We start from the raw sequence: 26,207 nt of genomic DNA on the forward strand, positions 1-26,207 counted from the left end.
TCCCGCTATCTGCCGACGGCATGGATGAGTGTGTGTTTTTGTGTGAGAGAAAGAGACAGAGAGGCTGGTGTTTGCTCGTTGGCATATTGTGATTGACAGGTCTGGGATGACTCCCTGCTGCACTGGGCCAGGTACCGCCAGCGAGCTGGATTGTGTGTTGAGTGTGTGTGATTCGGAGACAGACAGGAGCCGACTATTCTGCTCAGTGGAGAGGTCACCTGACCCAGGATCAGTCCTGGAGAGCGAGCTGCCCTCCTCTGCCCAGGTGTGCTAACACAAAACGTGTGTGTGTGTGTGTGTGTGTGTGTGACGAATATCCTGTCCTATCTTTTATTCCCAGTCTAAATTCTCACTTTCTCTCCCTTTATAAAGTTTCTCCTATAATTAGGTGACTTGAAAGCTTTTTTTTTTTTGTGTGACCGCCTTAGTGAGATCTTCATAAAACACTTAATCCACTTAATTTTACTCCATTTTTATGTCTCTCAAAGAATTGTTTGATTCTTTTGTCATGCGCTCCCGCTCCCAGCACGTCCCATTCTTCTTCTATTACTCTCCTTTCATTCTCTTCTCCGTGATGGTTTTGTGCCCTTCGTTCCAAACTCGATCCCCGTCGTAGTATCCCAAGTCTTCTGATACAGGTATGAGAGAAGTCCAGCTTATTTTATGTCTATAAAGTTTCATTTTGTCATAAGACATTATTTCTCATGGCTCAAAGTCCGACTCTTTACAGGTGTATCAGATTAGCCAAAAATATAGGCTCTTGACACTGTTTTGCCTTTATGTGAAATGCGTATCACATTTCGAAACCTGGCAATATATAATTAAAAAATAAAATAAGACCTAATATCCGCTTCTAATATTGGGCAAATCTAATATTAGAAAACTAATATTGTTTTCTCTTAAACTTACTCCAATTCCCTGGCCTTCCATGAATCAGCTTAAGTTTTTTCATGTCTTTTCACAGTAGAAGCATATAAGATGTTGACTCACAGACACTGTTTTGGCTTCCATACCTCTACAGTTATTATTATTTTCTCACTTTTTATTCAGTCCATTGTACAGAAGTAGCATAGGTTTGTTACTTGAAATGCACATATGTTGTCTTCTCATTTTTTAATCAAAATAAATACAACAATTGTTAAATCAAGTCTAGATATATGAATTTTGACTTATTTCTTTAATATCTTAAATGTAATTATAAATTGAACCAAAATAATGGAGTTGAACCGAATCGTGTCCAAGTTTTAGATTTAATGGTGCTTTGCACCATTTATAAAAGTATCATATAGGAATTCTTGTCCGTGCAAATATTTACATGCCTAGTAATGTTACTTAATAAAAAAACCAGACGATTTTGAATTTGTGTAGATTTGTTTTGTGCACTGCTGGCTTCACTGGAGAATAAGTATTAAGAATAAATGCATTAATCATTTGAAGTGCACATGCGTTTTCAGTCTTTGATTCAGAATCAAAAAATACATTTTTGTATCAAGGTAAGATATTTGAATTTGTACTTAGCTTATTTCTGCCATTAGTTAATGTTCTTATGTAGGTTTCCTTAATGCCAGTTTATCAAGTACTTTTTTTAAGGGTAGACGTCCTCCCCCAAACATCTTGCAGTACCTCTTCATCCTTTAGATGGCACTGTTGCACCAGCCATCCTCTTTTCCCCTTTCCCTGTGTCTTTTCTGTTTCCATCCCTCTCCTTTGCTGTCCCTCCATCTCCCACACATACACAAACATATTCCACGTGTTTACTCTGCAATATTTTTTTCCAGCATGTTTGTTTATATAGAAATGTTCTGTAGATGTGTGTGTGTGTGTGTATAACACGGTGTAGCGGGTATTGACCTGGTCTGTTGTCCTTATGGTTAGCGTAGGTGTCATATGATGATTAGCATTTTCCAGGCCAGTGTCTCTCTTTCTGGCATTATGATATGAAAGACGGCTCTTCCGAGCTTTGACTCTGGCAGGGATAATGCTGTTCGTACATTCAATCACCGCCTACGAAATTCTCACCCACTTGTACACCCAGTTATCTGGGGTGATACCTAAAAGTAGCTGCTTTCAAGTGATGCATTGTACAGTTACGCCCGTTTTCTCTCTTTCTCAACCTCATTTTGACTTTCTCTTACAAACCCGAAACACAAAAAATCTACAATGTTTCTAACCAATAGGCCTGGCTTCTTTTAATAGCATTTATTTGACCAAATGCCATTGTCTTGATATAAATACTTGCAGTGGCTTTTTCACTTATAGCTGTTAGACGATCATTTAGAGTTGCATAGATATTAGCTTCTGTTGCCTTTGGGTCTGGTGAGTTGGAAGTGTTTGTGTGTAAGAGCTCTTTTAACTGATGTTGTGAGACAGTATTGAGCTTGGTTCGTCCGGTGGATGGGAGGGGTAGGAATGTAAATCCTTCCCCAGAGAGGGTGACAGGCTTGCGGGCTCAACAGAACCTCTGCCCCTGGTCCCAGGGCACCAGGGTGGGTCACTGTTAACCCAAGCTGAAATAGCCAGTTACTGGAGTGTGTGCGCAAGCAACAGAGCAAATGTACTTCTTTTTGGATTCAGAAACACTTGCTACTTCACCATAAACTAAATTGTATTAAACATATGATTCATGTTTAGGAATGTAAATGCAATTAATATTAGATTATAATTACCATATTAAAAATAATTCACAATGTAGTATGTGTTCAATTCTTATGCTAAAAGCAGTTCTTGACTTGCTTTTAGTTGTAAAAATCCACCAAATCCAGATCCCCATTATGTTTCCTACACAGATGTAAATGTAAAACCTGTTGTATTGTTTTTGTCAGTATACAACTATGATGTAAATTCCATTCATGTTTGTGTTTTATCATATTGTAATCATGTTTATGAATATAGGCTAGTTATAATTGGTACAAAATGATCAAACCAAATAGTGACCAAATTTCAGATTTGTCAATGCATTGCATAATTAAGTAAAGAATCGTTAACGAATCATTATTAGAGTACGTCTTTGCACCCTTATTAATGTTACTTAATAAAAACTAGGCCATTTAGAATTTTAAAGTTTGCATTTGTAATGTGTGTTTCTGGTTTTAAAGGGAGAATAAATGTGAATGAAATAGATGGTCATCAGTCTACCATCAACTATAATCTATTAATCTTCCTTTAGTAGTATTAATTAGACATGCACAATTATAAACCTTATTCACCTTTAATCTGAAAATATTAGATTTAAACGTGTTAAAAACTTTTACAGTTTAGTACTAAATAGAAAGTAACATTGTAAAAGTGTGTACAGGGACATGTGTGTGTTCAGTAATTGGGCTCTCTATCATACACACACACAGTGCTGCTGAAGCATTTAGTGGTGCCAGGGAATTAGTGTGTGTTTATTGTCCTAGCAGAGAGGCAGTATCTTAATGCCACCATAGGAAACAAGAGGTGGATGAGACTAGAATTCTAAAGGAGGGAGGAAAATCAATGCACACGCTACAAGTTAAGAGCTACATTTACTCAAGCAGAGAAAACATTTACATTTGATATATTCTCATTTTTGCATAGTGACCACTTTTTAATAACGTTATCATTTACATTAATATATGAATATACTATCATGTTTGATAGGAATGCATTAAGATAGGCTTGGGATCAATGCCTTTTTTAGGGTAAATTAAAGAGGGTCACACACCGGACGTGTGTGGCAGACAATATGGCGCATTCTAAAATTCTAAAACAATTCTATGAAGTAAAATGCACAGCACGGCCTCGTCATCTCTCGGGGCTGCTTAAAAATCTGCACTGTAACGGAGCGTATCTTGCTTAGTTTTCCATTAAAATTGACCCAAATCATTATCAAAAGACAATGATTATTAACCATCACTGGATGATATATTGTGTATATGTGTCTTTCATATAGCCTACACAATGTATTTTCAGTTACAAGTGTGTCGTTTTGTGGTTTGACAGCTTGAATGAAACCTCTTCAAAGAAACATACAGAGAAATTGCATAACAATTTCTAATCATTCAGTTTGCACAGTTAAACTAGTTTCATACACTAACCTGCAAACTCATCAACGTCACTTTCATTCTTGAAGAAGTAGAAAAACGTTTATGTAACTTTTGTGTGTATGCGTCCTGTGCAAGGAGCTCTAAAATACCTGTCCTGTGTTGTGATGTTGTGATACCTGTGCCTTGTGACCTGCTTCAGTTAATGTTATATCACCCTCTTGTGGTCTCCCAATGCTATTACTCCAGACATACAACATAAGCCCAACCGAGTGAATTGGAAAGCATGCAAATTAGGTTACTAATTTAAATGTGGCTAACGTTAATATATTGATGCCTCAAAAGTATATAGATAAAATAACGTGCAGATCAATAATGATATATCGAAATTTTATAACGAGATTTTGCCGGTATTTGTTCCCAATTCGTTTGTGAATTTTGAGTATACGTGCACAAACACACACATACTTTTAAAGGTTGGTTCCTCAAAATTGTAGGTGTCAATGCTAGATACTTTACCTACTCAGAAGGTAAGACACCAATTTGAAATAGGCCTAATTAATTATTGATGAACTGCACTGGTCTTAGTGATCTCAAATATATAATATCTTCCAGTTGTAAAGTTCAGTTCAACATTAAAAACTTGAATTTACACCATCTCAAACTGAGTGAAAACGAAACAATCTTGTACTCACTCTGTGACTCAGAGTAAAATGTCCTCTAGATTGACAGGCGGTCTTCTCCGCTACAAACCCTAAAGGCTGTTTGCGTGATGAGTGACCTACAAAACCTGCTGATGGACATTTTTCCCATGTTTTTGTGAAGGTGACCCACCAGCCTGTTATTGTTGGATTCCCTGATGTGTGTTGGCCTGTTTTCGTCTCCCGGTGGACATGTTTACTTCACATAGGGGCTGTTTTTGCTGAGCTTTCTTCAAAATAGCCCAGTAGCTTCCGAAATGCGCTTCTGTGCTGTAAATTACTTTATTTAACATCGTGTTTTCTGTTCTTATATAACATTGTAGCTTCAAATGCTAATCATAAACCTTCAAAACAAATGTTCAGTACCTCAGGTACAGACTTCATTGAGCAACAAATGTTTTGGTGGAGGTCGACCTTAACATAGAATTTTTTTTAATTTGCACTCAACGAAGTATTGAATTTGACCGCGCCAATATAGGACTGTCATTCAGAATATTGGCAGACTGTAGCAAAAGATAATTACTGGGCTAGGTTTAAGTGATATAAGTGATCTGTCAGAGGGCAGAATAAAGGAGTTTCTGGTGAGGTGTGTCGGGGCTGTGGAGTGAATCAGGAGGCACACTTGTCTACCGCAGGAAAGAACGGTAGCTAGATAACGGCTATCGGTTTTGTGCCGCTACAGTGATGGCGCTTTGCATGCCCCTTCACGTGTTATCTGCATAGAGAGTGAAATGCAGTATTTATGCATTACATCAGGTGGAGGCCTTTATGTATGCGAAATAAACTGCTTTGAATGTAAATCCAGGTATGTATGTATAGCTTGTTTTTTGCTTTTTTTTTTTTTTTTATCTTTTATTTTGAAAAACACATCTTCGTTGTGTGCAGCTAGTTTGGCATCTGGTCTTTAATGAAATATGATGGTATGGTGTGCTTGTAATGTAGAATTGCCCTCATGGCACATTAACGTTAACTGTTCTACATGGCACAACCAGCATTAAATTACTGTGTTGACTATTGACAAGATTTTTGAAAGGCTGCATTCATTAAAAATAGAAAGTCACTTCAGAGGCAGAGAATGTTATTACATTTTAATGTAGATTACAAAGACAAGCATTTATTTCCTTGGAATAATGTGCACTGATTAATTGTCCACAGTAAGACCAGGAATGTGTAGTAAGAAAGGGTGAAGAGTAAATTTAGATTTGAATCTAATTAATTTGCTACTATTGAACTCTGAAGTACAGAAGTCTGACTAGGCTACGTACGTTAGCTTACCTGAGATAATAAGACTAATATTCCTGAACTTCCAAAATGTTTTAAGAATTCTAGTTGAATTCTATGAATTAGATCCATACAGAAATCAACAACTGAAAAAGCAAGAACGGGAGAGACAAACAGATATGGAGTACAGTGCAGACAGAGGAGAAAAACGAAATATTCCCGAACTTCCGAAATAATTTCAGAACTTTATTTTCTTTTAAATTGAAAGTTACTGTGAATTACATTTGTGCAGAAAGCAAAAAAACAAAAACAACCACAACAGAGAGACAGATTTGTGGAGAGAGTACAGTGTAGACAGCAGAGAGAAGAGAATATTCCTGTACTTCCAAAATATTTTCAGAATAGTTTATGGAAGCCAATGTGAATAACATTCATTCAGAAAGAAACAATTTAAAGCAGAAGAAACAGAGAGACAGACAGATGGAGAGAGTAGAGTGTAGATGGTGGAGAGGATTAATATTTCCGAACTTCCGAAATATTTTCCAAATTTTAAAGCTAATGCGAATTACGTAGTACAGAAAACACCTGTTTAGGAATCCAAGAACGAGAGAAAAATGGTTGAAGAGGATAGAGTGTACACAGCAGAAAGAAGCAAAATATTCAAGAACTTCCAAAATATTTTTGGACATTTTTCTTTTTTTTTATGGAAGCCAATGTATATTCCAGCAGAAAGCAACAATTTAAAAAACGCTAGAACCAGAGACAGACGGATAAAGAGAGTGGAGACAGCGGAGGATGGATAGCGAAAGATTGGCTGGAAAGATGGAGAGGAGGAAAAGACGGAGGGGCCGACAGCTCGCCTGCGGAATACAAACAGGGTTTTTCCATCTTGAGCATTTGCCCTCATGGCACCAGCAGAGGCAAGGAAACACAGCTTAGATTAATGCACTGATAGAGGGAGTCAGAGTCGGGCAAGGAAGAGAGACCGGCAGAAAGAGAAGAATCCAGGATTAATTGAATGACTTCAGGAGTGAACACGTGATGGACTAGTCTTTAAAATAAGGATCTGGTGGGGTACACAGTGATTCAAGTAAAATAACTGCAGCATTAGTAAACGATTTGTGCCACTTTATTTTTACGGCCTAAATGGAGCCGTTCCCTCGCACTTGCATCGACCGCTGCAAGATATAAATAGTCAAACTTCATTCATCAATGAATTCAGTGAAATCTAATCCACTGTATCTAGCATTGTTAAATAGCTCCGTTACTTACTTGGCTTGTAACAAATGTTAGGGAGATGTTGTGGCAGGGTGGATAACAGACAGCAATATGCCCACATGGCATTATCAACTATCGCTGACTGGGTTTCTCTGCTGCCCATAGCTCATCGCATTCCAGACACAACGTGATCGACTGCAATTGAAACGCAAGAGAATCCGATAAACGTGTTCGCATCCACTTGCGCTGCTCTACCCTAGGTGAAACATACCCCTTGTTGTAGCCGTTTGTGAATTCTAGTCAAGCGGTGCTGATAAATCCTGCATAGAGGACAGAAGTGGGGCTTTATTCATCACAGAGTAGTGTTATTAAATGTCAGGCATCATGCTAAGGATTTAATTGTGCTGCTGGATAAATGCAAATTGTTGTCAGCCAGTGCTGAAGTTAAGCATCGAAGTAAATCATATGCCTCTAAGTTAGGCATGTACACAGTTGGTTTCTTTCTTTTTTCTTTTTCTTTCATCGATACTTTCTTTTTTCTTCCATTCCTTTGTCTTTTCTTTAATTAGTCCTTTCGTTCGTTCGTTCGTTCTTTTGTACTTTCTTTGATTCATCCTTTTTGTCCTTTCGTTTGTTCTTTCTTTCTTTTTCCTGTCTTTCACCCTGTCTTTTGTTTGTACTTGCGTTCTTTCTTCCAGTCTTCAGCTTTTTCTTTCATCATTTCTTTTGTACTTTCCTTCTTTCTCTCTTTTTTCTTTCATACTTTCGTCCTCTTTTCATCCTTTCATCCTTTTGTTTGTCCTTGCGTCCTTCTTTCTTTTTTCTTTCTTTCTTTCTTCCTTTCATCCTGTCTTTTGTTTGTCCTTGCGTTCTATCTTTTAATCTTTGTAGTCTTTAGCTTTCTTTCGTTCGTCCTTTTGTTCTTTCTTTCTTTCATTTTTTCTTGCTTTCGTCCTGTCTTTTGTTCATTCTTTTTTTTGGTCTTTAGCTTTCTTTCTTTGTTTATTTTTCTTTGTTTGTTCTTTGTTTTGTACTTTCTTTCATCCTTTCATTCTGTCTTTCATTTGTCCTTTCGTTTTTTTCTTTCGTCCTGTCTTTTGTTCATTCTTTCTTTTGGTCTTTAGCTTCCTTTTCTTTTTTTCTTTCTTTCATACTTTCATCCTGTCTTGTTTCGTACTTTCATATATTCTTTCGATTGTTCTTGCGTCCTTTCTTTTTTCTTTCTTCCTGTCTTTTGTTTGTCCTTGCATTATATATTTCAGTATTTAGCTTTATTTAATTATTTCATTCATCCTTTTGTTCTTTCTTTCGGTCTTTAGCGTTCTTTCTTTCTCTCTTTCTTTCTGTCTTTGTTTCTTTCATCCTGTCTTTTGTCCTTTCAAACTTTCTTTTGTTTTTCTTGAGTCCTTTCTTTTTTTCCCCTTCTTTCTTCCTTTCATCCTGTCTTTTGTTTGTCCTTGCATTATATATTTCAGTCTTTAGCTTTATTTCATTCTTTCGTTCGTCTGTTTGTTCTTTCTTTTTCTTTTTTCTTTCTTTCGTCTCTTTGTTTTTTCTTTGATTCATCCTTTATATCCTTTTGTTTGTTGTTTCCTGTCTTTCACCCTGTCTTTTGTTCGTACTTGTGTTCTTTCTTTCGTCCTTTCGTACTATCTTTCATTTGTCTTTTTATTTTTTTCATTCTTTCGTACTTTCAGCCTGACTTTTGTTTTGTCCTTTTGTTCTCCTTTCATTTGTTCATATGTCCTTTTATTTATTTCTTTTTTTCTTTCTTGTCAGTTCAAGTTGTTCTTTGTATGGTCTTTATTTTTGTCTTTAGCTTCCTTCCTTTCTTCCTTCCTTTCCCTTCCTTTCCTATGTTCACTCTCACACTCTCTCAGAAGCTTTGTAGGATCTGGAGTGTTATCACTGATCAGAGTGAGGTCGTCTAGGCCATGTGTTGCTTTATATTTCATCATCTTAGGCTTTTTATCTGCTGTTGGCTCCACATAACCAAGCCCTTAATTCTGTTTTACCACTGACATACACACAAATACACCAACTGTGGAAACACACACACATCTGTGTTACTTGTGTTTGAGAGTAAAAATTTAGAATCAAAAGGGCAACAACAATTAATCGATTGACAAATCGCTCAACTAGATGATGTAACTGTGATGTTTCTCTCCAAGGAAAACACTTGCATATGCACACAAACACAGACATGAAGTTCCCAGACATAGTCTGGCCCCTCTCTGACCTGTGTTGCTACGTTTATCTAATAACATAATTTTAGGGATTTCCTGCATGGGCCAAGGAGCTCAAATCCCTCCGCATGCGTGAGAGTGGGAGAGACCCATGCACACACATGTGTGATTGTTTATGGATTTTTCTCTGTATGTTATAGTATGTTCTGAATGTCATGTAGAAAGTGTGTATGTAGAATTTGGGCTGTGATCATGGCCTGGTTTTGACCCAAGTTCTATTTATGTTTAAAGGTAGGTCAAAGTATTCTTCCGACTTTCCCTCAGCCCATCCCAGCCAAAACACACCAGGACTGAGGGCAATGCCCCAGATCTTTAAAATGTGGGCGCAAAGTATGCCCCAGTGAATTTCCCTGTTTTCATTTTATTTAATCTGTAATCTCACATTTGATATAGGCCTTCTGACCATTTTGGGCAGTTTTAGAATTAATAGGTTTTTTGAATCATTTTTCTTAATAAGGAGGATCCCCAAAGGGAGATTTTGTCAGATCTTGCTAACTATTGGGAACAAATTCATCCCCAATGTATAGCTAAGTAAACCAACCAAAACCCACCCAAAGAAGCCAGATCATATTCATGTTCTGTACGCACTTTACTCACTGTACATATGCACTTTACTCTCAAATAAATGTCATTTAATGTAAACAAACTTTTCAGGCTATTTCTCATTCTCCTTTCTTATAAATGCACACACACATGCTCTCAATACACCCTCACCAGCATGCCATCCTTCTTCGAGTTCCCATCCTTCTCCTCGGGAGTTTCCTGTGGTAATGCTGAGCTCAGCAGCTGATTGGCCAGCGCCGGAGACGGTTTAATCATGGTGATGGGTGTTTTTTGGGAGTCGTGTAATGGCTTCCGATTTTCTTGGGGAGGAAGCAAAATGTAAATTAAGCAATTATGTATCTTAATGAGGGTAACACAGTATTTATAGACCTTAATAACCTTAAGTGGGCCGGTTTGGAAGCTCGTCAAGGGAATTAATGCTGTCTAAACAGCCTGCTCTCCTGTTTGACTTGGAGTAGTTCCCCACGTCTGTTCTGTTGCTTAGAAATATGAAAATGAGTTTTACAGACAGCCCTGGTGTATGAGCACTGTGCACAGCGAAGCCGTTTTTGCTTGTTTTTGTATTTTCTCTCGTACTTTTCTCAGTAAGAAATCGTTACAGTTGTGTCATAGCAGTTAGCACACATGTTCCAACACAATCAACAGTGGTGCTCATGTGGACAATGCGAGCAAGTCCATCATTTCCTGTCTTGTCTCTGCTGTACCTAACAATAAAATAAGCAAAAACACTAAAAATGGGTTAAAACTGGTATTTAATATTAGGGCTGGGTAAAAAAATTGAGATTTTCCAATTAATTGTGATCTTCATTTGAACAATCCAATGTTGATTTGTAAAATCCTAAAATCGATCTTTATGCAGAACCCTCTATAATGCATGTAAATTACTAAAAATGTTTGTGATTAGCCACTGGCTGGTAAATTTTCAGATTTCACTCACCAGTGAATTAGTAGTATGGTGTCGAATAAGTTTAGCACTGAGATCCTGAGATGCTGAGATTAAAAGTTTAATCATTCTGTATAGGGCTTTCATGATTATGAGATTTGGTTGACGATTAATTATCAAACAAATAATTGCAAGTATGACGGTTGACTGTCTGTTTTAGAGCTTTCGCGATTATGTCAGTTAGTTGTCATAAAAATGATCTTTTGTCATAGTTGGTGTATGTGTGCTTCATGAACCTTAAGAAGAAATGTATTGATATTTAACCTTTACATGATTTCCTTTTTAAAACTTATGAATGGCATTAACAATAATATTTTAATATCAAAATATTTCAAAATACTTAAAATCTCTGTCTCTCTGTGGAATTTAAAGTGCACAATAACTGCGGATAGATCAAATAACTATGATCAAATGATTATTTAATAACCGCGACAGGTCTAGTTCCGTGTAATGTGTGTCCAACCTCTCGCTGAACTACAGCTATTCTTAAAGAGACGGTACCGTTTGTAGCGCCTGTATTACATATCAATGTAAATACTTGTAAATAGTACAAATTATGCAAGTAAACAATACAAATGTAGCAAAATATATTTGCAGTATAATAAATGCAATTTCAGGACATTACGATTATTTAAAAAATAATAATAAAATGGAACCAAAATTATGAAAAACTACATATAAAATAAATGTTATATTTTCATAATGTACCAACTTTTAAGGTCCACTGTATAATTAACAGCATTAGCTGAGAGATAATTTATTTTATATGTAAGCTAAAAGGACATTATAACTAATTTAACCAAATTAATTGGAATCCAATTGAAATGTGAATCGAATCAAGAGCTTGTGAATCAGAAACAAATGGGGAAATCAGTATCAGTATTGATGGATATGGGTTTTTTGATGGCCGATATAATGGCGATATAAATATGATATCACACAAATTAAATGACATAAACCACACAAAAGTTACAAAAGTACATACAATTAATGTTTATTTAGCTTTTTTTTTTTTTTTTTTTTTAATATTTGCTCAATTTCACACAAAACTTTTAACTATAACATTTTGTGTTTTAGATATAGATAGCAGCTTCTCATGGTTTCTGTTTAGTCATCCCATATACATGAAGAAATTGTTACTTAAAAGGAAGAAGGAAATAACAACAGTGCATATATTAACCCAGTCACCACAGACGGTATGTGGGCATTAGCTATAGCATTTTCTCACGAAAAGACCAAATACAATGATGATAATAATAATATTTTTACACAGTAACCTGCATGTGATTTCTATGCAGTCCTGTTAAACCCTTAAGCCTATTTCTGGAAACAGAAGGAAGTATTTTTGTGTTTGAGGTTGTAGCTGAGTTGACAATGGTCTTTTAATGCAGTGAAATGCTCTCATTCATTGTTCTATCCACAAAAACCCAGTGTTATTTTTTTTTTTTTTATTTGGATAGTAACATTGAGCGGCCATTAGTGAATCTAGAGCTCTGTATTTATAACGCGCTAAGCGAATGTCGGCACACCGAACTCGAGCACGTCCATTAAAGAAATGTTTGTGTTTTTAAGCACAGATCAGCTTTTAAAACAATGAGCTTCATGCATGCTTGGAGGATGTGTAATACACTACATAGAACAGATCTGCACACATACAGTAAGCGTAGCGAGTGATGTGCATGCTATTAAATCATAGCCCTTTTGGATTAATAATTGCAATAAGTATTTCACGATTTCGATTTTATTTTGATTAGTCATTAAGCCCTAAATATGACATTAATTACAGCCATTTGGCCTACATATAGCACACTTGAAGCACTTTGACTTTAAAGTTGCTCTCTCGTGCGGATTCAGCGACAGCAACTGACCATTTCCAGTTTACATGGCCCGGATCACCACCTTCTTTTGTCACGGACTGATCGTAATGCAAAATTCGTCTGAATTCATCACAGGGACACAGTTTTGATCCAGGCTGATATAATGTGTGTTTCAGAGGAAGATCTGAGAGCGCTTCACAGGAATATGCACTTCAAAGGAAGAAATCACTGGATTTGCGCAAGTTTTGTAAGGTTTGTGAATTATGTCTTTGAAAGGCACAACCTGCATATTTGTAGATGGTTTATAAGTTTTAGTACTATTTACCTTTTTGTCATTAGAAAAGATGGTTTAAAGTTATAGGGAATTGTAAAGGAGACAGAGGGAGAATAAAAGCGGAAGCTGTGTTGCACACCGGTCTATTATTGTTGTAACACGAAACAACAACAAAAACTGTGATTAGTCATGTACATGCCTCAGACGGCTCCTTCACATGCAAATGAGTGATTCTCAGTGCCGTCACAGCTTGCTAAACTAATCGGCCAAACGGGAAATTTTATCGTCCGTTGCCGATTTTAAAAAAAAAAAGAAAGAAAAAAACCCCCGAAATATAGGCCGATTTATTGGCTGCTGCGATATACTGGTTGACCACTAATCGGCTGGCCGCTAATCAATACCCTGCCATAAGTAATATATTGGCCAGACCAATTAATCGGCAGTATTTGTCCATTTTGAGAGTATCAACATTGGATAACTATTTCTGACTCCACATGCACTTATTTTTTATATTGTTGTTCTATATAAACATTGGCTAGATGGAAGTCTTTTACCATTGCGACACACCGTTTTCTCATTGTTCTCATGAGTGCTGCGTTTTTACACAGCGTGTCAAGTTAAAAGGTGTTCAACATTTAAAAACGCATCTCGAGACACTTGCATTTTGTCCCATTCTATTGCACTGCGTCGAACAATTTTTTAACGCAAAAACACGTTCTTGTGTGAATGGTCTCATTAAATTGTGTGTATACTATACACTCACTTAGCACTTTATTAGGAATACCTGTACACCTACTCATTAATGCAATTATGTAATCAACCAATTGTGTGGCAGCAGTGCATAAAATCATGCAGACACGGGTCAGGAGCTTCATTTAATTAAACAAGTATCAGAATAGTGAAAAAAAATTATCTCAGTGATTTCGACCTTGGCATGATTGTTGGTGCCAGACGGGGTGGTTTGGGTATTTCTGTAACTGCTGATCTCCTGGGATTTTCACGCACAACAGTTTCTAGAGATTACTCAGAATGCTGGCAAAAAAAAAAAACGCATCCAGTGAGCGACAGTTCTGCGGACGGAAAAGCCTTGTTGATGAGAGAGGTCAACGGAGAATGGCCAGACTGGTTCGAGCTGACAGAACCAAAGTGCTCAATGAGTGTATATCGGCATTATATTGCCCATTGACCACCCTCCTGTCTTCGATATCAGTATTAGCCATTACAAAAACCCATATGAGTCGAGCACTAGTTGACCTCATTTTCAATATGATGTGAAGACATTTCAAAGCTTGTCGTGGTCCCAGAGTTTATTTTTGTATGTTTTTGGCCCATTCGAGCATATTTGGACTACCGTGTCACTGTTCTCCACCAAAGAGAAAAAGTTCAGAAGGCTGAATTGACACTTGAAGTGAACTGGAACAGAGCGAGTTCCTTGTGTGGTAAAATATTTGGGCTTCACAATTGTGCCGACGGCAGCACAAACGTATTTTTGTAGGAGTAAGCACCCAGTCTTTTCAAGTTCAGCCCCTCATCTTAAACGTACTTTCAATATATTGGGGTTTTTAGATTGAATTGCGTGTGTCTCAAGTAGCAGGCTAGTTTGGGATTATATTCCTCCCATATTGAGAATGAGCAGCTTTATTTTACCGCCTGCCTTTTAGTGTGTTGACCCAGCAGTTTCTACGATATCAGAAAATAAAAACAAATTAGAAAAATTAAAGTAATCTTAATACGCTGAGATGAGAGCAAGAAATTTGAATATGTTTCCCGCTGTGTTCGCATAAATAAGAGATCCTCCTGCTTTTCTTCTTTTAGTGTTATTGTTTTTATTTTGTGTGGTTAAAGTTTGTCTTTAAAATGAAGTTAATAAAAAAACAAGATTTAGATTTTTTCTTACCTTGCCTGGAACCACGGTCAGAATTAAAGCAGGCATCGGGGCAAAAAAGCCTTGGAAAGTGACAAAAATGCCCATGATATTTAAAATGAGGCTGCAAAAAATTGCCCCATACTGTCTTATTAGTTATCTAACATTTGATATGTTTTATATTATTCTGTTTTATCTAGTAATAGGTTTAATGCTTTTGTAGAAACTGTAATGACCTGTTTGCTGTCTGTACGAGATTGTTCTTTAACATGAAGTGATTTTTGATTTTAAACATAAAAGCCATAATTGTTCAAAATTAAAATGTTTTTAAATTCATTCAGTTGTATTTCAAAAGTTTTTGACATAAATGAACAACACTGTGTTTTTCAGGGGTCAGATATTGCCCCTTAATAAAAAGAAAAAGTACATTTCTGAAAATTGCACGGGTGTTATAGAAAATAGGCCTATAGAAATTGAACTCCCATATTAGCATGTCAGTTACTTAAATGAGGCTTCGGGTTTCATACAAGGAAATTCACCAGAATGGGGACAGAAAGGTGTATGTTCGTTTGTCGCTGTGTGATTTGGTGTGTCTGAAAGTCACCTGTGTATGTCGACACTGATACATGCTGGCACCATGTGGAATTTGTCCTGGTGCCATTCTGTCGAATTTCTCTCTTTCCTTTTTTTTTTTTTTCCGTACAGGCAAGAAGAATCCTGGCCTATCACAAAGAGATGTCGATCTCTCTCTCTCTTGCTCGCTCACTCTCTCTCTATCTCGGTCTTCTGCCGCCGTTCAGCCGTTACGGGAAGGGCAGACTGCTGGCGCCGAGCTGTTTGGGTTCCCTTTAGTACACACACACTCACATACACCCACACTACACTGTCACACAACATACCTGCACAAAACATGTGCGCATACATGAACTTCGTATGGTATTTCACCCATTATTAATGAATACAAATATCTATGCCACACACAAATTGGATTGCACATGCACTCTATGCATCCATTAAATCTAAATGAGGCGTATTGTTGTGTTGCGCTGGCCATTTAGGAAACAGAAGAATGTTCGAGACTTTGGTCCCACAACCCTCATGCAGCTGCCCCCCCCATATATCTCTTTTCCTTTACTTTTTAATGCTCTCTTTTCCTATGTAGTTCACCAGAGGGTGAAGAGTTCATAGACTTAGAGGTGGTTAACTCAGGTAGACTTGAGGACAGTGCTCTGTCAATGCAAACTCATCTAGAATCAGAAACATCAACATTTTTCCCTAAATGGCCCGTTCATTTTCCTTGAAACTACTTGGAAGCCACTTCTTATTGATCTGCAGTGGCAGTGGGAAAAATCGAGCATCTTAAATTATGTGAAGTCCTTCCAAAAATCGAAGTACGAAATTTACGAGACAATACTTGATGCGAAATTTTGTACTTTTTTATTGTAAAGGCAGTAGGGCTGGGCGATACATCGAATACCCACGATATAATCGCGATGATTTTGCTAACGATATAAAATTCAACAATATCGTGAATATCGCGATGATATTAATGAGCCTTTTATTTGGCCATTAAGTTTCATAGAGTGAATCAGTAGACTAATTTCACGATCCTTCAGGGCAGTATAATTAATCAAAATAACATCAAAATGGAGATATGATCATATGTGATTATTTAACTGCCAATGGCTGTGATTAAAGACAGATAAACATGGTCTGTGTGTGTTTCAGAATGAACCGGTGACGCGGTGATCTGTGTGCACGCGTGGGGGCGGTGGGGCACATTGGCTTGTGTTTTTAGCGCAGTTCACCAGCATTGTGAAATACTGCTGGTTCAAGAATTTGCGCAATTCCAAACTGCTATAAAGTTATTATACAAATCTACAAATGCGGAACAGTAAAAGAGAGTTTGACAGCGATTCATAAGATCCGAAACACATAACTGTCAAACAAACGTTGCACTTTACGTTTCATAATAAAAGGTCCTGGTGAAGGGGAAATAAACACGACTGCACTTGCAGTGTCAAAATAAAAAACCCAGTTTAGGGTGAAGTAAATAGGACAGAAATATATGAATTTATCTTTAAAAAGTATTATATTATAATAATAAACTTGACTGGGTTCCACAGTAATAATTTAGTACTATGCAAAATTCATCCGGTTTCCGGATTGCTTCCAGAGTAGTTTTTGCACACCTTGTTCATTCACAAAGAAAAATGTTTTATTAAAAATATATGAAGGCAAATAATATTATTATTAAACTTCCATGTATGATTGTTTGTTAAATACAAGTATAAATGTGCAAATCAATGACAATGATTACATTTTACTCTCCCTTGTGTTCATTTAGTGAACAATTGTGGGAAACATGCCTTCATCATTTTTAAATAGATTTTGAATTAATACTTTTGAAATATTAATTCTACTTGGTTTAGATGAAATGATGGTTCCTCTGATTGAAAAAACAAAACAAAACGCTTATGCTATTTCAGAGCAAAAACATAATTATCGAGAATATTGTCAATTTGCTGAAAAATATCGAGATATATACTGGCGGCCAAAAATTTTGAATAATGTACAGATTTTGCTGTTTTGGAAGAAAATTGTTATTTTAATTCACCAAAGTGGCATTGAACTGATCACAAAGTATAGTCAGGACATTACTGATGTAAAAAACAGCACCATCACTATTTGAAAAAAGTCATTTTTTATTAAATCTAGACAGGCCCCATTTCCAGCAGCCATCACTCCAACACCTTATCCTTGAGTAATCATGCTAAATTGCTAATTTGGTACTAGAAAACCACTTGCCATTATATTAAACACAGTTGAAAGCTCTTTGTTTCATTAAATGAAGCTTAACATTGTATTTGTGTTTGTTTTTGAGTTGCCACAGTATGCAATAGACTGGCATGTGTTAAGGTCAATATTAGGTCAAAAATGGCAAAAAAGAAAAAAAAAAAAAACAGCTTTCTCTAGAAACTCGACAGTCAGTCATTGTTTTGAGGAATGAAGGCTGTACAATGCTCGAAATTGCCAAAAAACTGAAGATTTCGTACAAAGTTGTACACTAAAGTCTTCAAAGACAAAGGACAACTGGCTCTAACAAGGACAGAAAGAGATGTGGAAGGCCAGATGTACAACTAAACAAAAGGATAAGTACATCAGAGTCTCTAGTTTGAGAAATAGATGCCTCACATGTCCTCAGCTGACAGCTTCATTGAATTCTACCCGCTCAACACCAGTTTCATATACGACAGTAAAGAGAAGACTCGGGTGCAGGCCTTATGGGACGAATTGCAAAGAAAAAGCCACTTTTTAAACAGAAAAACAAAAAGAAAAGGTTAGAGTGGGCAAAGAAACAGACATTGGACAACAGATAAGTGGAAAAGAGTGTTATGGATCTTAACCCCATTGAGCTTTTGTGGGATCAGCTAGACTGTAAGGTGTGTGTGAAGTGCCCGACAAGACTGCCACATCTATGGTAAGTGCTACAGGAAGTGTGGGGTGAAATGTCACCTGAGTATCTGGACAAATTGACAGCTAGAATGCCAAGGATCTGCAAAGCTGTCATTGCTGCACGTGGAGGATTTTTTGATGAGAACTCTTTGAAGTAGTTTAAAAAAAAATTTCAAATTGTAATAGTAATTTTTCACATTATTAATGTCCTGACTATACATTGTTATCAGTTGAATGCCACTTTGGTGAATACAAGTACCAATTTCTTTCCATAAGAGCAAAATCTATAGAGCAAAAAAAAAAAAAAAGAGCAAAAACATTATTCCAAACTTTTGGCCGCCAGTGTAATTTCTGAAGCCATATCGCCCAGCCCTAAAAGGCAGCTGATGCATAACGTGTACATACATTATTATTTTTTTCAACATCAAGAATTTAGTTTAATATGTATTAGGGTTGCGCGGTTTACCGGTACTAACGAAGTATCGCAATACCAAAAAAAATATAAACGGGCACAATATCATCTTGTTGCTAATTTTGGTACCATATTATAGTATGTTGCCATTAGCAAAATGTTATGAGATGTGACAGTTTTGAAATGAAATCAGTGCCAATTTGAAAATAAAATAAAAACTTATGGATATGGCCAATTGTGATCATTAAACAGCAGAAGGTTGTAATTTCATTAAATATTATAGTCACATGCGCTGCACTTTACAGAATGAACAAGAGGTGCCACTCTGCTCTGTCATCTGCTTCACACACATGGGTGCACACACACACACACACACACACACACACACACACACACTCACACAAACTCAACACACACTGATGGTGCTTAATTTTCATGCAGTGTGTTCCGAGTATAAACGGCTGTTAACACTTAAATGAACTCCTCCAGTGCAGCTCCTGTTCTGACGGGTTATTTACATCAAGCTTCCATTAATGCTGGGATAATCCCTCACGACTCCTGAGCTGAAATCTCCGAGCTGCAATGGAGAAAGAGTTTCACAGCCATTTTTACACAACTCAATGGTCTGTGGCTCTGCAGATGGATACTATTGGACACACTGCATTAAAATCAAGCATTAGTAGTGTGTGTTGCGTTTGTGTGTGTGTTCGTGTGCGTGCCTGTGTGTGTGAAGGAGATGACAGGGCAGAAGGGCGCCTCTTCATATTGTGGCACTTCATATGTGACTGTATATTATTCCATTAAACGAGATTCTTCTGCATGTTTTTATTTATTCATTTTTTTTTTTTTTTTTTGTGCATCTGGATTTAAAAATGTTTGATGATATATGTAAATTACGTTATAAAATTAAGTTGATACAGCTTCCTAAAAACACAGCATTTTTGATTCTGAAAACCTGTGAGACACTCCAGAAGCGTCCTTCTGATGCATATATTAAAAATTAGTGCAGACAGAATGTAATTCACCCTGTGAGAACAGGACAGACTGACGAACACAGTTATTTTAATTATTATACATTCTTAATATTTAATCATCATTATTTGGGGGCCTTTCTCATAAAAAATTTATATATACGATTAATTGCGATTTAATTCGATTAATTAATCGGCATGTCATATATGTAATTCGATTTAAAACTGTAACCGATTGACAGTCCTAGTTTATATTTTGGTCTTCTAAATGGTCAACATGTCATTGCCTTCACTAGTTCATTTTAAATGACCCTACGACATGATTTTAAAAAATGTACACATACCATGTGCTCTCTCAATTAATATGAAGTCATAAAAGCTGCATGCATAATATTTTATACTCAGAAAGCTATTTAAAATAGTTTTAGATGGAATATAGCATGTCATATTACAGAACATGTTAACTTTATAAAAAAAAAATAAAAAAAAAATAATAATAATAATTATGTTGGTTATCTATAAACAGACAATTTGGTTTCTACGGCCTTGAGAATTAAAGGCTTCTTCATGTAATTAAACGTGAATCACTGTTACTTGGGAAAATGTTAACGGAATTGAAACACAGGAGACAAAAAAGAAAAAGATGAGGGCAAATAACCTGATAACTTTTATTTACCTACCAGAAACTTTGCCAGGAGTTTATTTAACTTCTTGCATAAAAAATTGAGGTACAGTGTTTATTGTGTTGAAGTGCTGATTATTTTTTCTGGCTAATTTGAAGCAGCAGTATCCTCTGCCTATACCTCGGTCTTTTTCCTCCGTCTTTTCGGATAATCCCGTGCAGTGGCGAAGGAGTGGAGTCAGATAAAAGATTAAATAAATAAATAAAGCTCTTTAGATAACATTCCCCTCCAATTGACCTGACCCCATGACCTGAAACACACTCAGAAAGAGGTCACGGCCTGGCCACAGGAATGTCACCCTTGTCTAGTGACAACATGCCCTAACCTTTCCTATTACACTTTATACAACTTTATGGAAAGCTACTGAGTACACACAAAGTATGCACAATTTATCATCCAAAATTATAACACACCTCTTAATCGGTATTTAGTTTTGTTGACAAAAATGAAAGGCATGCCAGATGTAATTTACTGAATTCTATAATTATTACTGTGGTCAAAATAGAATTATGGAAGATTTATCAAACTGTTGCACAAATGTATTAATTGATTTATACATACTAATACATTTATTAATACACATTTAATTAGTATCATGAAATGTATTAATTTATTTTAAAATGTATTCATTTTCACAAATTACAGCAGTCTTTTATTCGGTACCATCTGAAAAGCTTTTTTGTATTGCGAAAAGCACAACACAAATAAAAATGGCTTAACTTATTGATCATACAAGAATATATATATGTAAGAATACATTTTGATTATGTAAATAACAGCTGATTTGCAACATTAGACATAGATGACATTTCTTTCTTGGTCTTACAACAAGCAAAACAAACCAACATTTACATTTTTTATTATTATTATTTAATTGTGCTGATTTATTTACTTGGGAGAATTTTTTAAACAAAGCTTTTGAAATTGGTAGAATATATGCTAAAGTTTTCCCACAATGTGCAATGAAAAATATTAAAAATAATAATAATAAAAAATAACACGTTAATTCAGAGATTATGAAAAGTAAACTTTGATTATTTTTTTATTATTATTATTTATTTTTTTGCTGTGCTTTGATGACTTTATTTCAAATAGCACAGCTTATTTCTCATCAAACCAAACATGTGGAAATGGGCATGTTTTAAACGATTGTAAGATTGAAAAGATACCTTAACTATGCTGCTACTCTACAGAATGCACAAACGTTTTGTCCTTCTGAAGAGAATTACAGTTTAATTTGCTCTTAGTTGACTGCGGCGTCCATACATGCATATACATGTTATTCGTGATGCTTCCATCTCTCTCTATGTTGGAAATGTAGTGTGTCTGGATTCCTCCCACATCTAACGCAGACACCCAGACAAATTAGATAACAATACTAGAACATTTTTGATGACCAATAGATTAGGCCATTGTCATTGCCTCTCAAAAAAGGTCAGTTATTTTTTAGGAAACTTGTACAACATTATACATTCTTTGGTTCTGTATTTCAATTAGCATATGTAGTTTACATATATATATTTGAATGCATTATTTTTTTTTATTATTATTATTTTTTATTATACATTACAGTTTCTTTATCATCAAAAACTTTTTTAAACTTTCAAAGTAAAAGTAATAACATTAGTGTTTTGGGTATAAGTGTGTATAAATTGTTTGACAATAAGAAAATCTCAAAATTGCTGCAAGGAAAAAAAATTGGTTTAGAATAGAGCATCTACATTTTAATACATAATACATTTTAACATAATTTCATTTAAACTGGTAATTGTCAGGTAATTATGTTTATAAAGTTTACAGTGGCTCAAAAAGACTAAATATTTGATTTTCCATATAAAATACAATTAATAGTTCAAATCAATAATAAATATTACTTTTTTCATAATACTTTACTATAAGTTTCTATTTGCTTATTTGCTATCATTAATAATGTATTTGGTAACAATGAACAGTATTTTTATTAACAGCATTTATTAATCTTGGTTAAGGTTAGTTTATCAAAATACAATTGTTCATTGTTGGTTCATAATGCTTTAATGTTAAAATATACAACTTTGAATACAATATGTATTAGTCTATGGTAAAAATAACAAGGTTAAGAAGGGCTGTAAAAGTATTGTTCATTGTTAGTTAATGTAGTTAAATAATGTTAACAAATACAACCTTGTTGCTGTAAAGTGTTAAAGATATTTTAAATGGACCATTGGAAGCAATGATATTTTATTACACTTTATAACCATTATTACGTACGATTTTCAGTGTTACTGGTAAAAATGTGATTTCTTTTAAAACAATATACAAACTATATTATGTTTTTTCGAGCTGTTGATTTTAGTTCCAAAACGTGAAATGTACAACCAAAATTCAACCGAAATATTGTCAGGATACAAAAATCTTTTGATATTGTGAATTTATATCACAAATCAATAGTGGTAATATCTCACAGTGATAAGTTCACTACATTTATGTATATATATTCATATGATCATAAGTTATCTGCAGTAGCAAGAGTTCATAAGAACCAGCAGCAGGTTTGTGTTACTGATCTGCGCAAGAACAAAGTCAACTCAGCCAGACGCTGTGCTGTGCTGCAATGCTCCTTATCTGTTTACGTGATGGACTTTTTCAAACGCAAACATTTTCTTTAGATGCGCTGGGAACACACAGAGCTGATAGGGATCGGACGCAGTCTAATTGCTTCAGATAGCAGCGTGTTATTAGCATTAAAATCTGAACATAGGCTTCAGCATCACTCTCAGCCTTTAAACCGCTGATGAACGGAGACCTGACTCCCGTTTCTAAAAGTATTAAACCTGGAAACAGTTCAAATGCACCAAGATGGCAAATTTTGGTTGCTTTTAAACCCCCCATTTGACCGCTTAATAGTTTTCTTGTGTATAGGATTGTTGGCGCATTTGGTGGGGTAAAGACTTTTTAACGCTGATTTTGACCCTTCACTGACATGCTTTGCGTGTGTGTGTGTGTCTGTGTACATTTGTGTGTGTGTGATGCTGGTTTCAGATGTATGTGTGTTTTTGCCACGGCGTCAGAGTTGCTCAGACTCCCAGGATAATACTCCCACCCCTCTGTGAGCCGGCTCGGGGGCATTCCTCTACCGGTTCACTGATAATGCTCAAGTGGGTCCCGTTCTTTCAAGCCCACTAATTGCTGAAAGACGTAATTGTCGAGCACTTTGAAGTAAAAGTTAATTTGCCGTAAGTCCACAGTTAAGTGTTCAACTGGACTGTTTTTTTTCCCCTCAATTCTGTTTGCTAGCCAGCGAACTTATTCTGATGTATAGATAAGCCAACTTAAAGATCTGTTTATTTAACAAGGCCAAAATATCAACCTTTTTCTGTTGTCGTTAGCTGAATTGTGCTACTCGCTTTTGATTGCGCATAATAGAGTAATGGCATCCATTGAGGACACTGTTTGTTTTGGGTTGTGGAGTTGGACCATCGGTTCCGCAGTGTTTCCTCTACCGCTATTTAAGACGAGTGCTGCACTGCTGCTGAATCTACTGCTTCTTGGAAAAAATGTACCTCAGTTGTGAGCTTCTGAATTTTATGTGACGAAAGCGAAAGACTGTGCACCGTAAAATAACTTATTGACAAAAAATAGTCGACATAACTTTGTATTGCATTATTCTCACTGACTGCGTGCAAAGACATGACTGAATATGTAAAACGCAACATTCTATCAAGTTTTTTTAATGAATCGCTCTGTTGGATCCAGTTGTTTTTAAGGAATTAGTAGAACCGATTGTCGAATCAGACTAAATCAAACGTAAGTGGACAGTCTAAATCGTGGACTGAATCTGACTACTCGCTGAATTGGCTCGGATTACTTTATTAAATTAGTCGAACCGATTGCCGAATCAGGCTGAATTGAACACAAGTGAACAATCTAAATTATGGACTGAATCAGACTACTCACTCACTGAATCAGCTTGGATTACTTTATCGAAGTAGTCAAACTGATTGCCGAATCAGACATAATTGAACACAGGTGAACAGTCTAAATGTCATGGACTTAATCAGACAACCCACTTACTCTCTGAATTGGCTCAGTTATTTTAAAGCGGTTTCACACGAGCAAGAGTGCTATATGTCCGTATATAGCTGTAAGTTTAACTCTATTTCTCAGCTATACGGTAAAGCAATCATGGAGTGAGAGACAATGCCGGATGACTTCAGTGAAACTCACGCACTGACAACGCAGTTAACTCAACGTCAACTTAACTCATAGCACATACAAGATGGACTTTTGCCACCATCTGCTGGCTTAAATCTTTAATGTCACAGGGATGAATGAAAATCCCCACATTTAGCACTGCTCTTACACTTGAGTATTGAACACCATAAACACAAGCAGAGTGATACAAACAGTGCAGCGTTCCCATTGCTGTTGGTCTGGGATATCAGGGAATATCAGCACTCTTGGAATGCCTCTAGTCCAATCAGATTCGAGGACTGGAACTAATTGTAGTATAATGTCTGACACAAAATGAGCCAAGAACCATTACTATGTTATGAAATGCTAAAAATGCACATTTTTAAGCAAACCTAAATCAGTCTTATTACTGAATATTTGTTCATGTTGAATAGTTGTGTATTAAGATAGATATTCACAATAGACTTTCAGATTTTTGTTGTATTAAATTATATTTCGTTAAGAAAACAGAAATATGGCGGAAAAATTATTTTGGTAGGTTTGGCCAAAACATTTTTCTTTTATTATGTAAAAACATAATCGTAAAGGAAGCACTGGGTGTCGTATTGAGTTGCATGTTGATGAGTTCAAGGCAGGTGTTGGTGTAGCGGTTAGGCGAGTCGCCTGAGTGACCCGGTGTCGTGCAGCCGCAGTCCGAGGTTTTCAGTGACTGTGCGGGTGAAGACAGGGCCATGGGAAGTGTAACAGGTACTGACACAATACCTCCATGCTCTGCCTCTCAATACAATTCAAATTAGTCATCAACACAACATGCACTCTCACTCTGAACCTGAACAAGGTGTGTGTGTGGTACATGCGTGTGGTGTGTGTACGTGCTGGCGTCCATGTGTATGTATGTGTGACAGGCTTCATCCATCAGTGTTTATTGTTTACTGTACTCCTGGTGGCGCCAGCGCTAGAGAAAACAGAAGCTTTAAAAACACTTTGTTTTGGGGATGGCAAAATTCTGCGGTTTTCTAATCGCAAAGGCGATCAGGGCCCCTGATCTTTGTACCGGTTGAGAGAGAGAGAGAGAGAGAGAGAGAGAGAGCGAGGGAGGGTAGGGTGGCGTTACTCAACTGAAGTTCCATGTATGGCACTGAGAACATGTGGGCGCACCAGTCTGTCTGTCTCCAACACTCTTCTGAAAGAAAGAAAGACTTTGAGTGAAAGACAGCGAGCCACAGAGACAGAAAAGAGTGACAAAAGACTAAACAGCATAATACTGAGCTGTTGTATAATTTCCCAGTAGTCACAATGCTCAGTATTCCATAATATCAACACCCTTGTGTTTGGGAAATTGTTTAGTGTTTATTGCATTTATCATCGTGAGCAATTAGTTGACGATAAGTCATACATTATTATGGTGGGGGTTTTTTTAATGATACAGAACTACTTTTCACCTTTATATAGGGCTTTGCAATATACTGTAGCAAAAAACGAAAAAACTAAAATGCTCATTTTCATTTATATGCGGGTTGTTGACAAATAATGTAGTCATTACTGCATATTTAAAAGTAATAAAGACATTTCTGTCAAATAAATGTGGCATAGAGACGTCTATTAAAAAAAACAGCTGCGGACAAACAAAAAATATGAATCAACAACTTCACCGTAATCA

The 26,207-nt window shown here is 36.2% G+C and overlaps 1 protein-coding gene across 2 annotated transcripts in view; it reads left to right on the forward strand.

Annotated features, from left to right (window-relative positions):
* The window catches only part of LOC127435405 (transcription initiation factor TFIID subunit 3-like), a 91,207-nt gene that overhangs the window by 23,156 nt on the left and 41,844 nt on the right, over positions 1-26,207 (forward strand). The window contains exon 1 of one of the 2 annotated variants that reach the window (XM_051688866.1): positions 12,902-12,966. The exons of the other annotated variant lie outside the window; for it this stretch is intronic. The gene's annotated coding sequence lies outside the window, so the exon portion shown is untranslated. Of the gene's footprint in view, positions 1-12,901; positions 12,967-26,207 lie in introns of those variants that run through there. 2 annotated transcript variants of the gene reach the window in all.

Source organism: Myxocyprinus asiaticus, chromosome 45 (genome assembly GCF_019703515.2).
Source record: "Myxocyprinus asiaticus isolate MX2 ecotype Aquarium Trade chromosome 45, UBuf_Myxa_2, whole genome shotgun sequence".
In the NCBI taxonomy this organism is placed as follows: Eukaryota; Metazoa; Chordata; class Actinopteri; order Cypriniformes; family Catostomidae; genus Myxocyprinus; species Myxocyprinus asiaticus.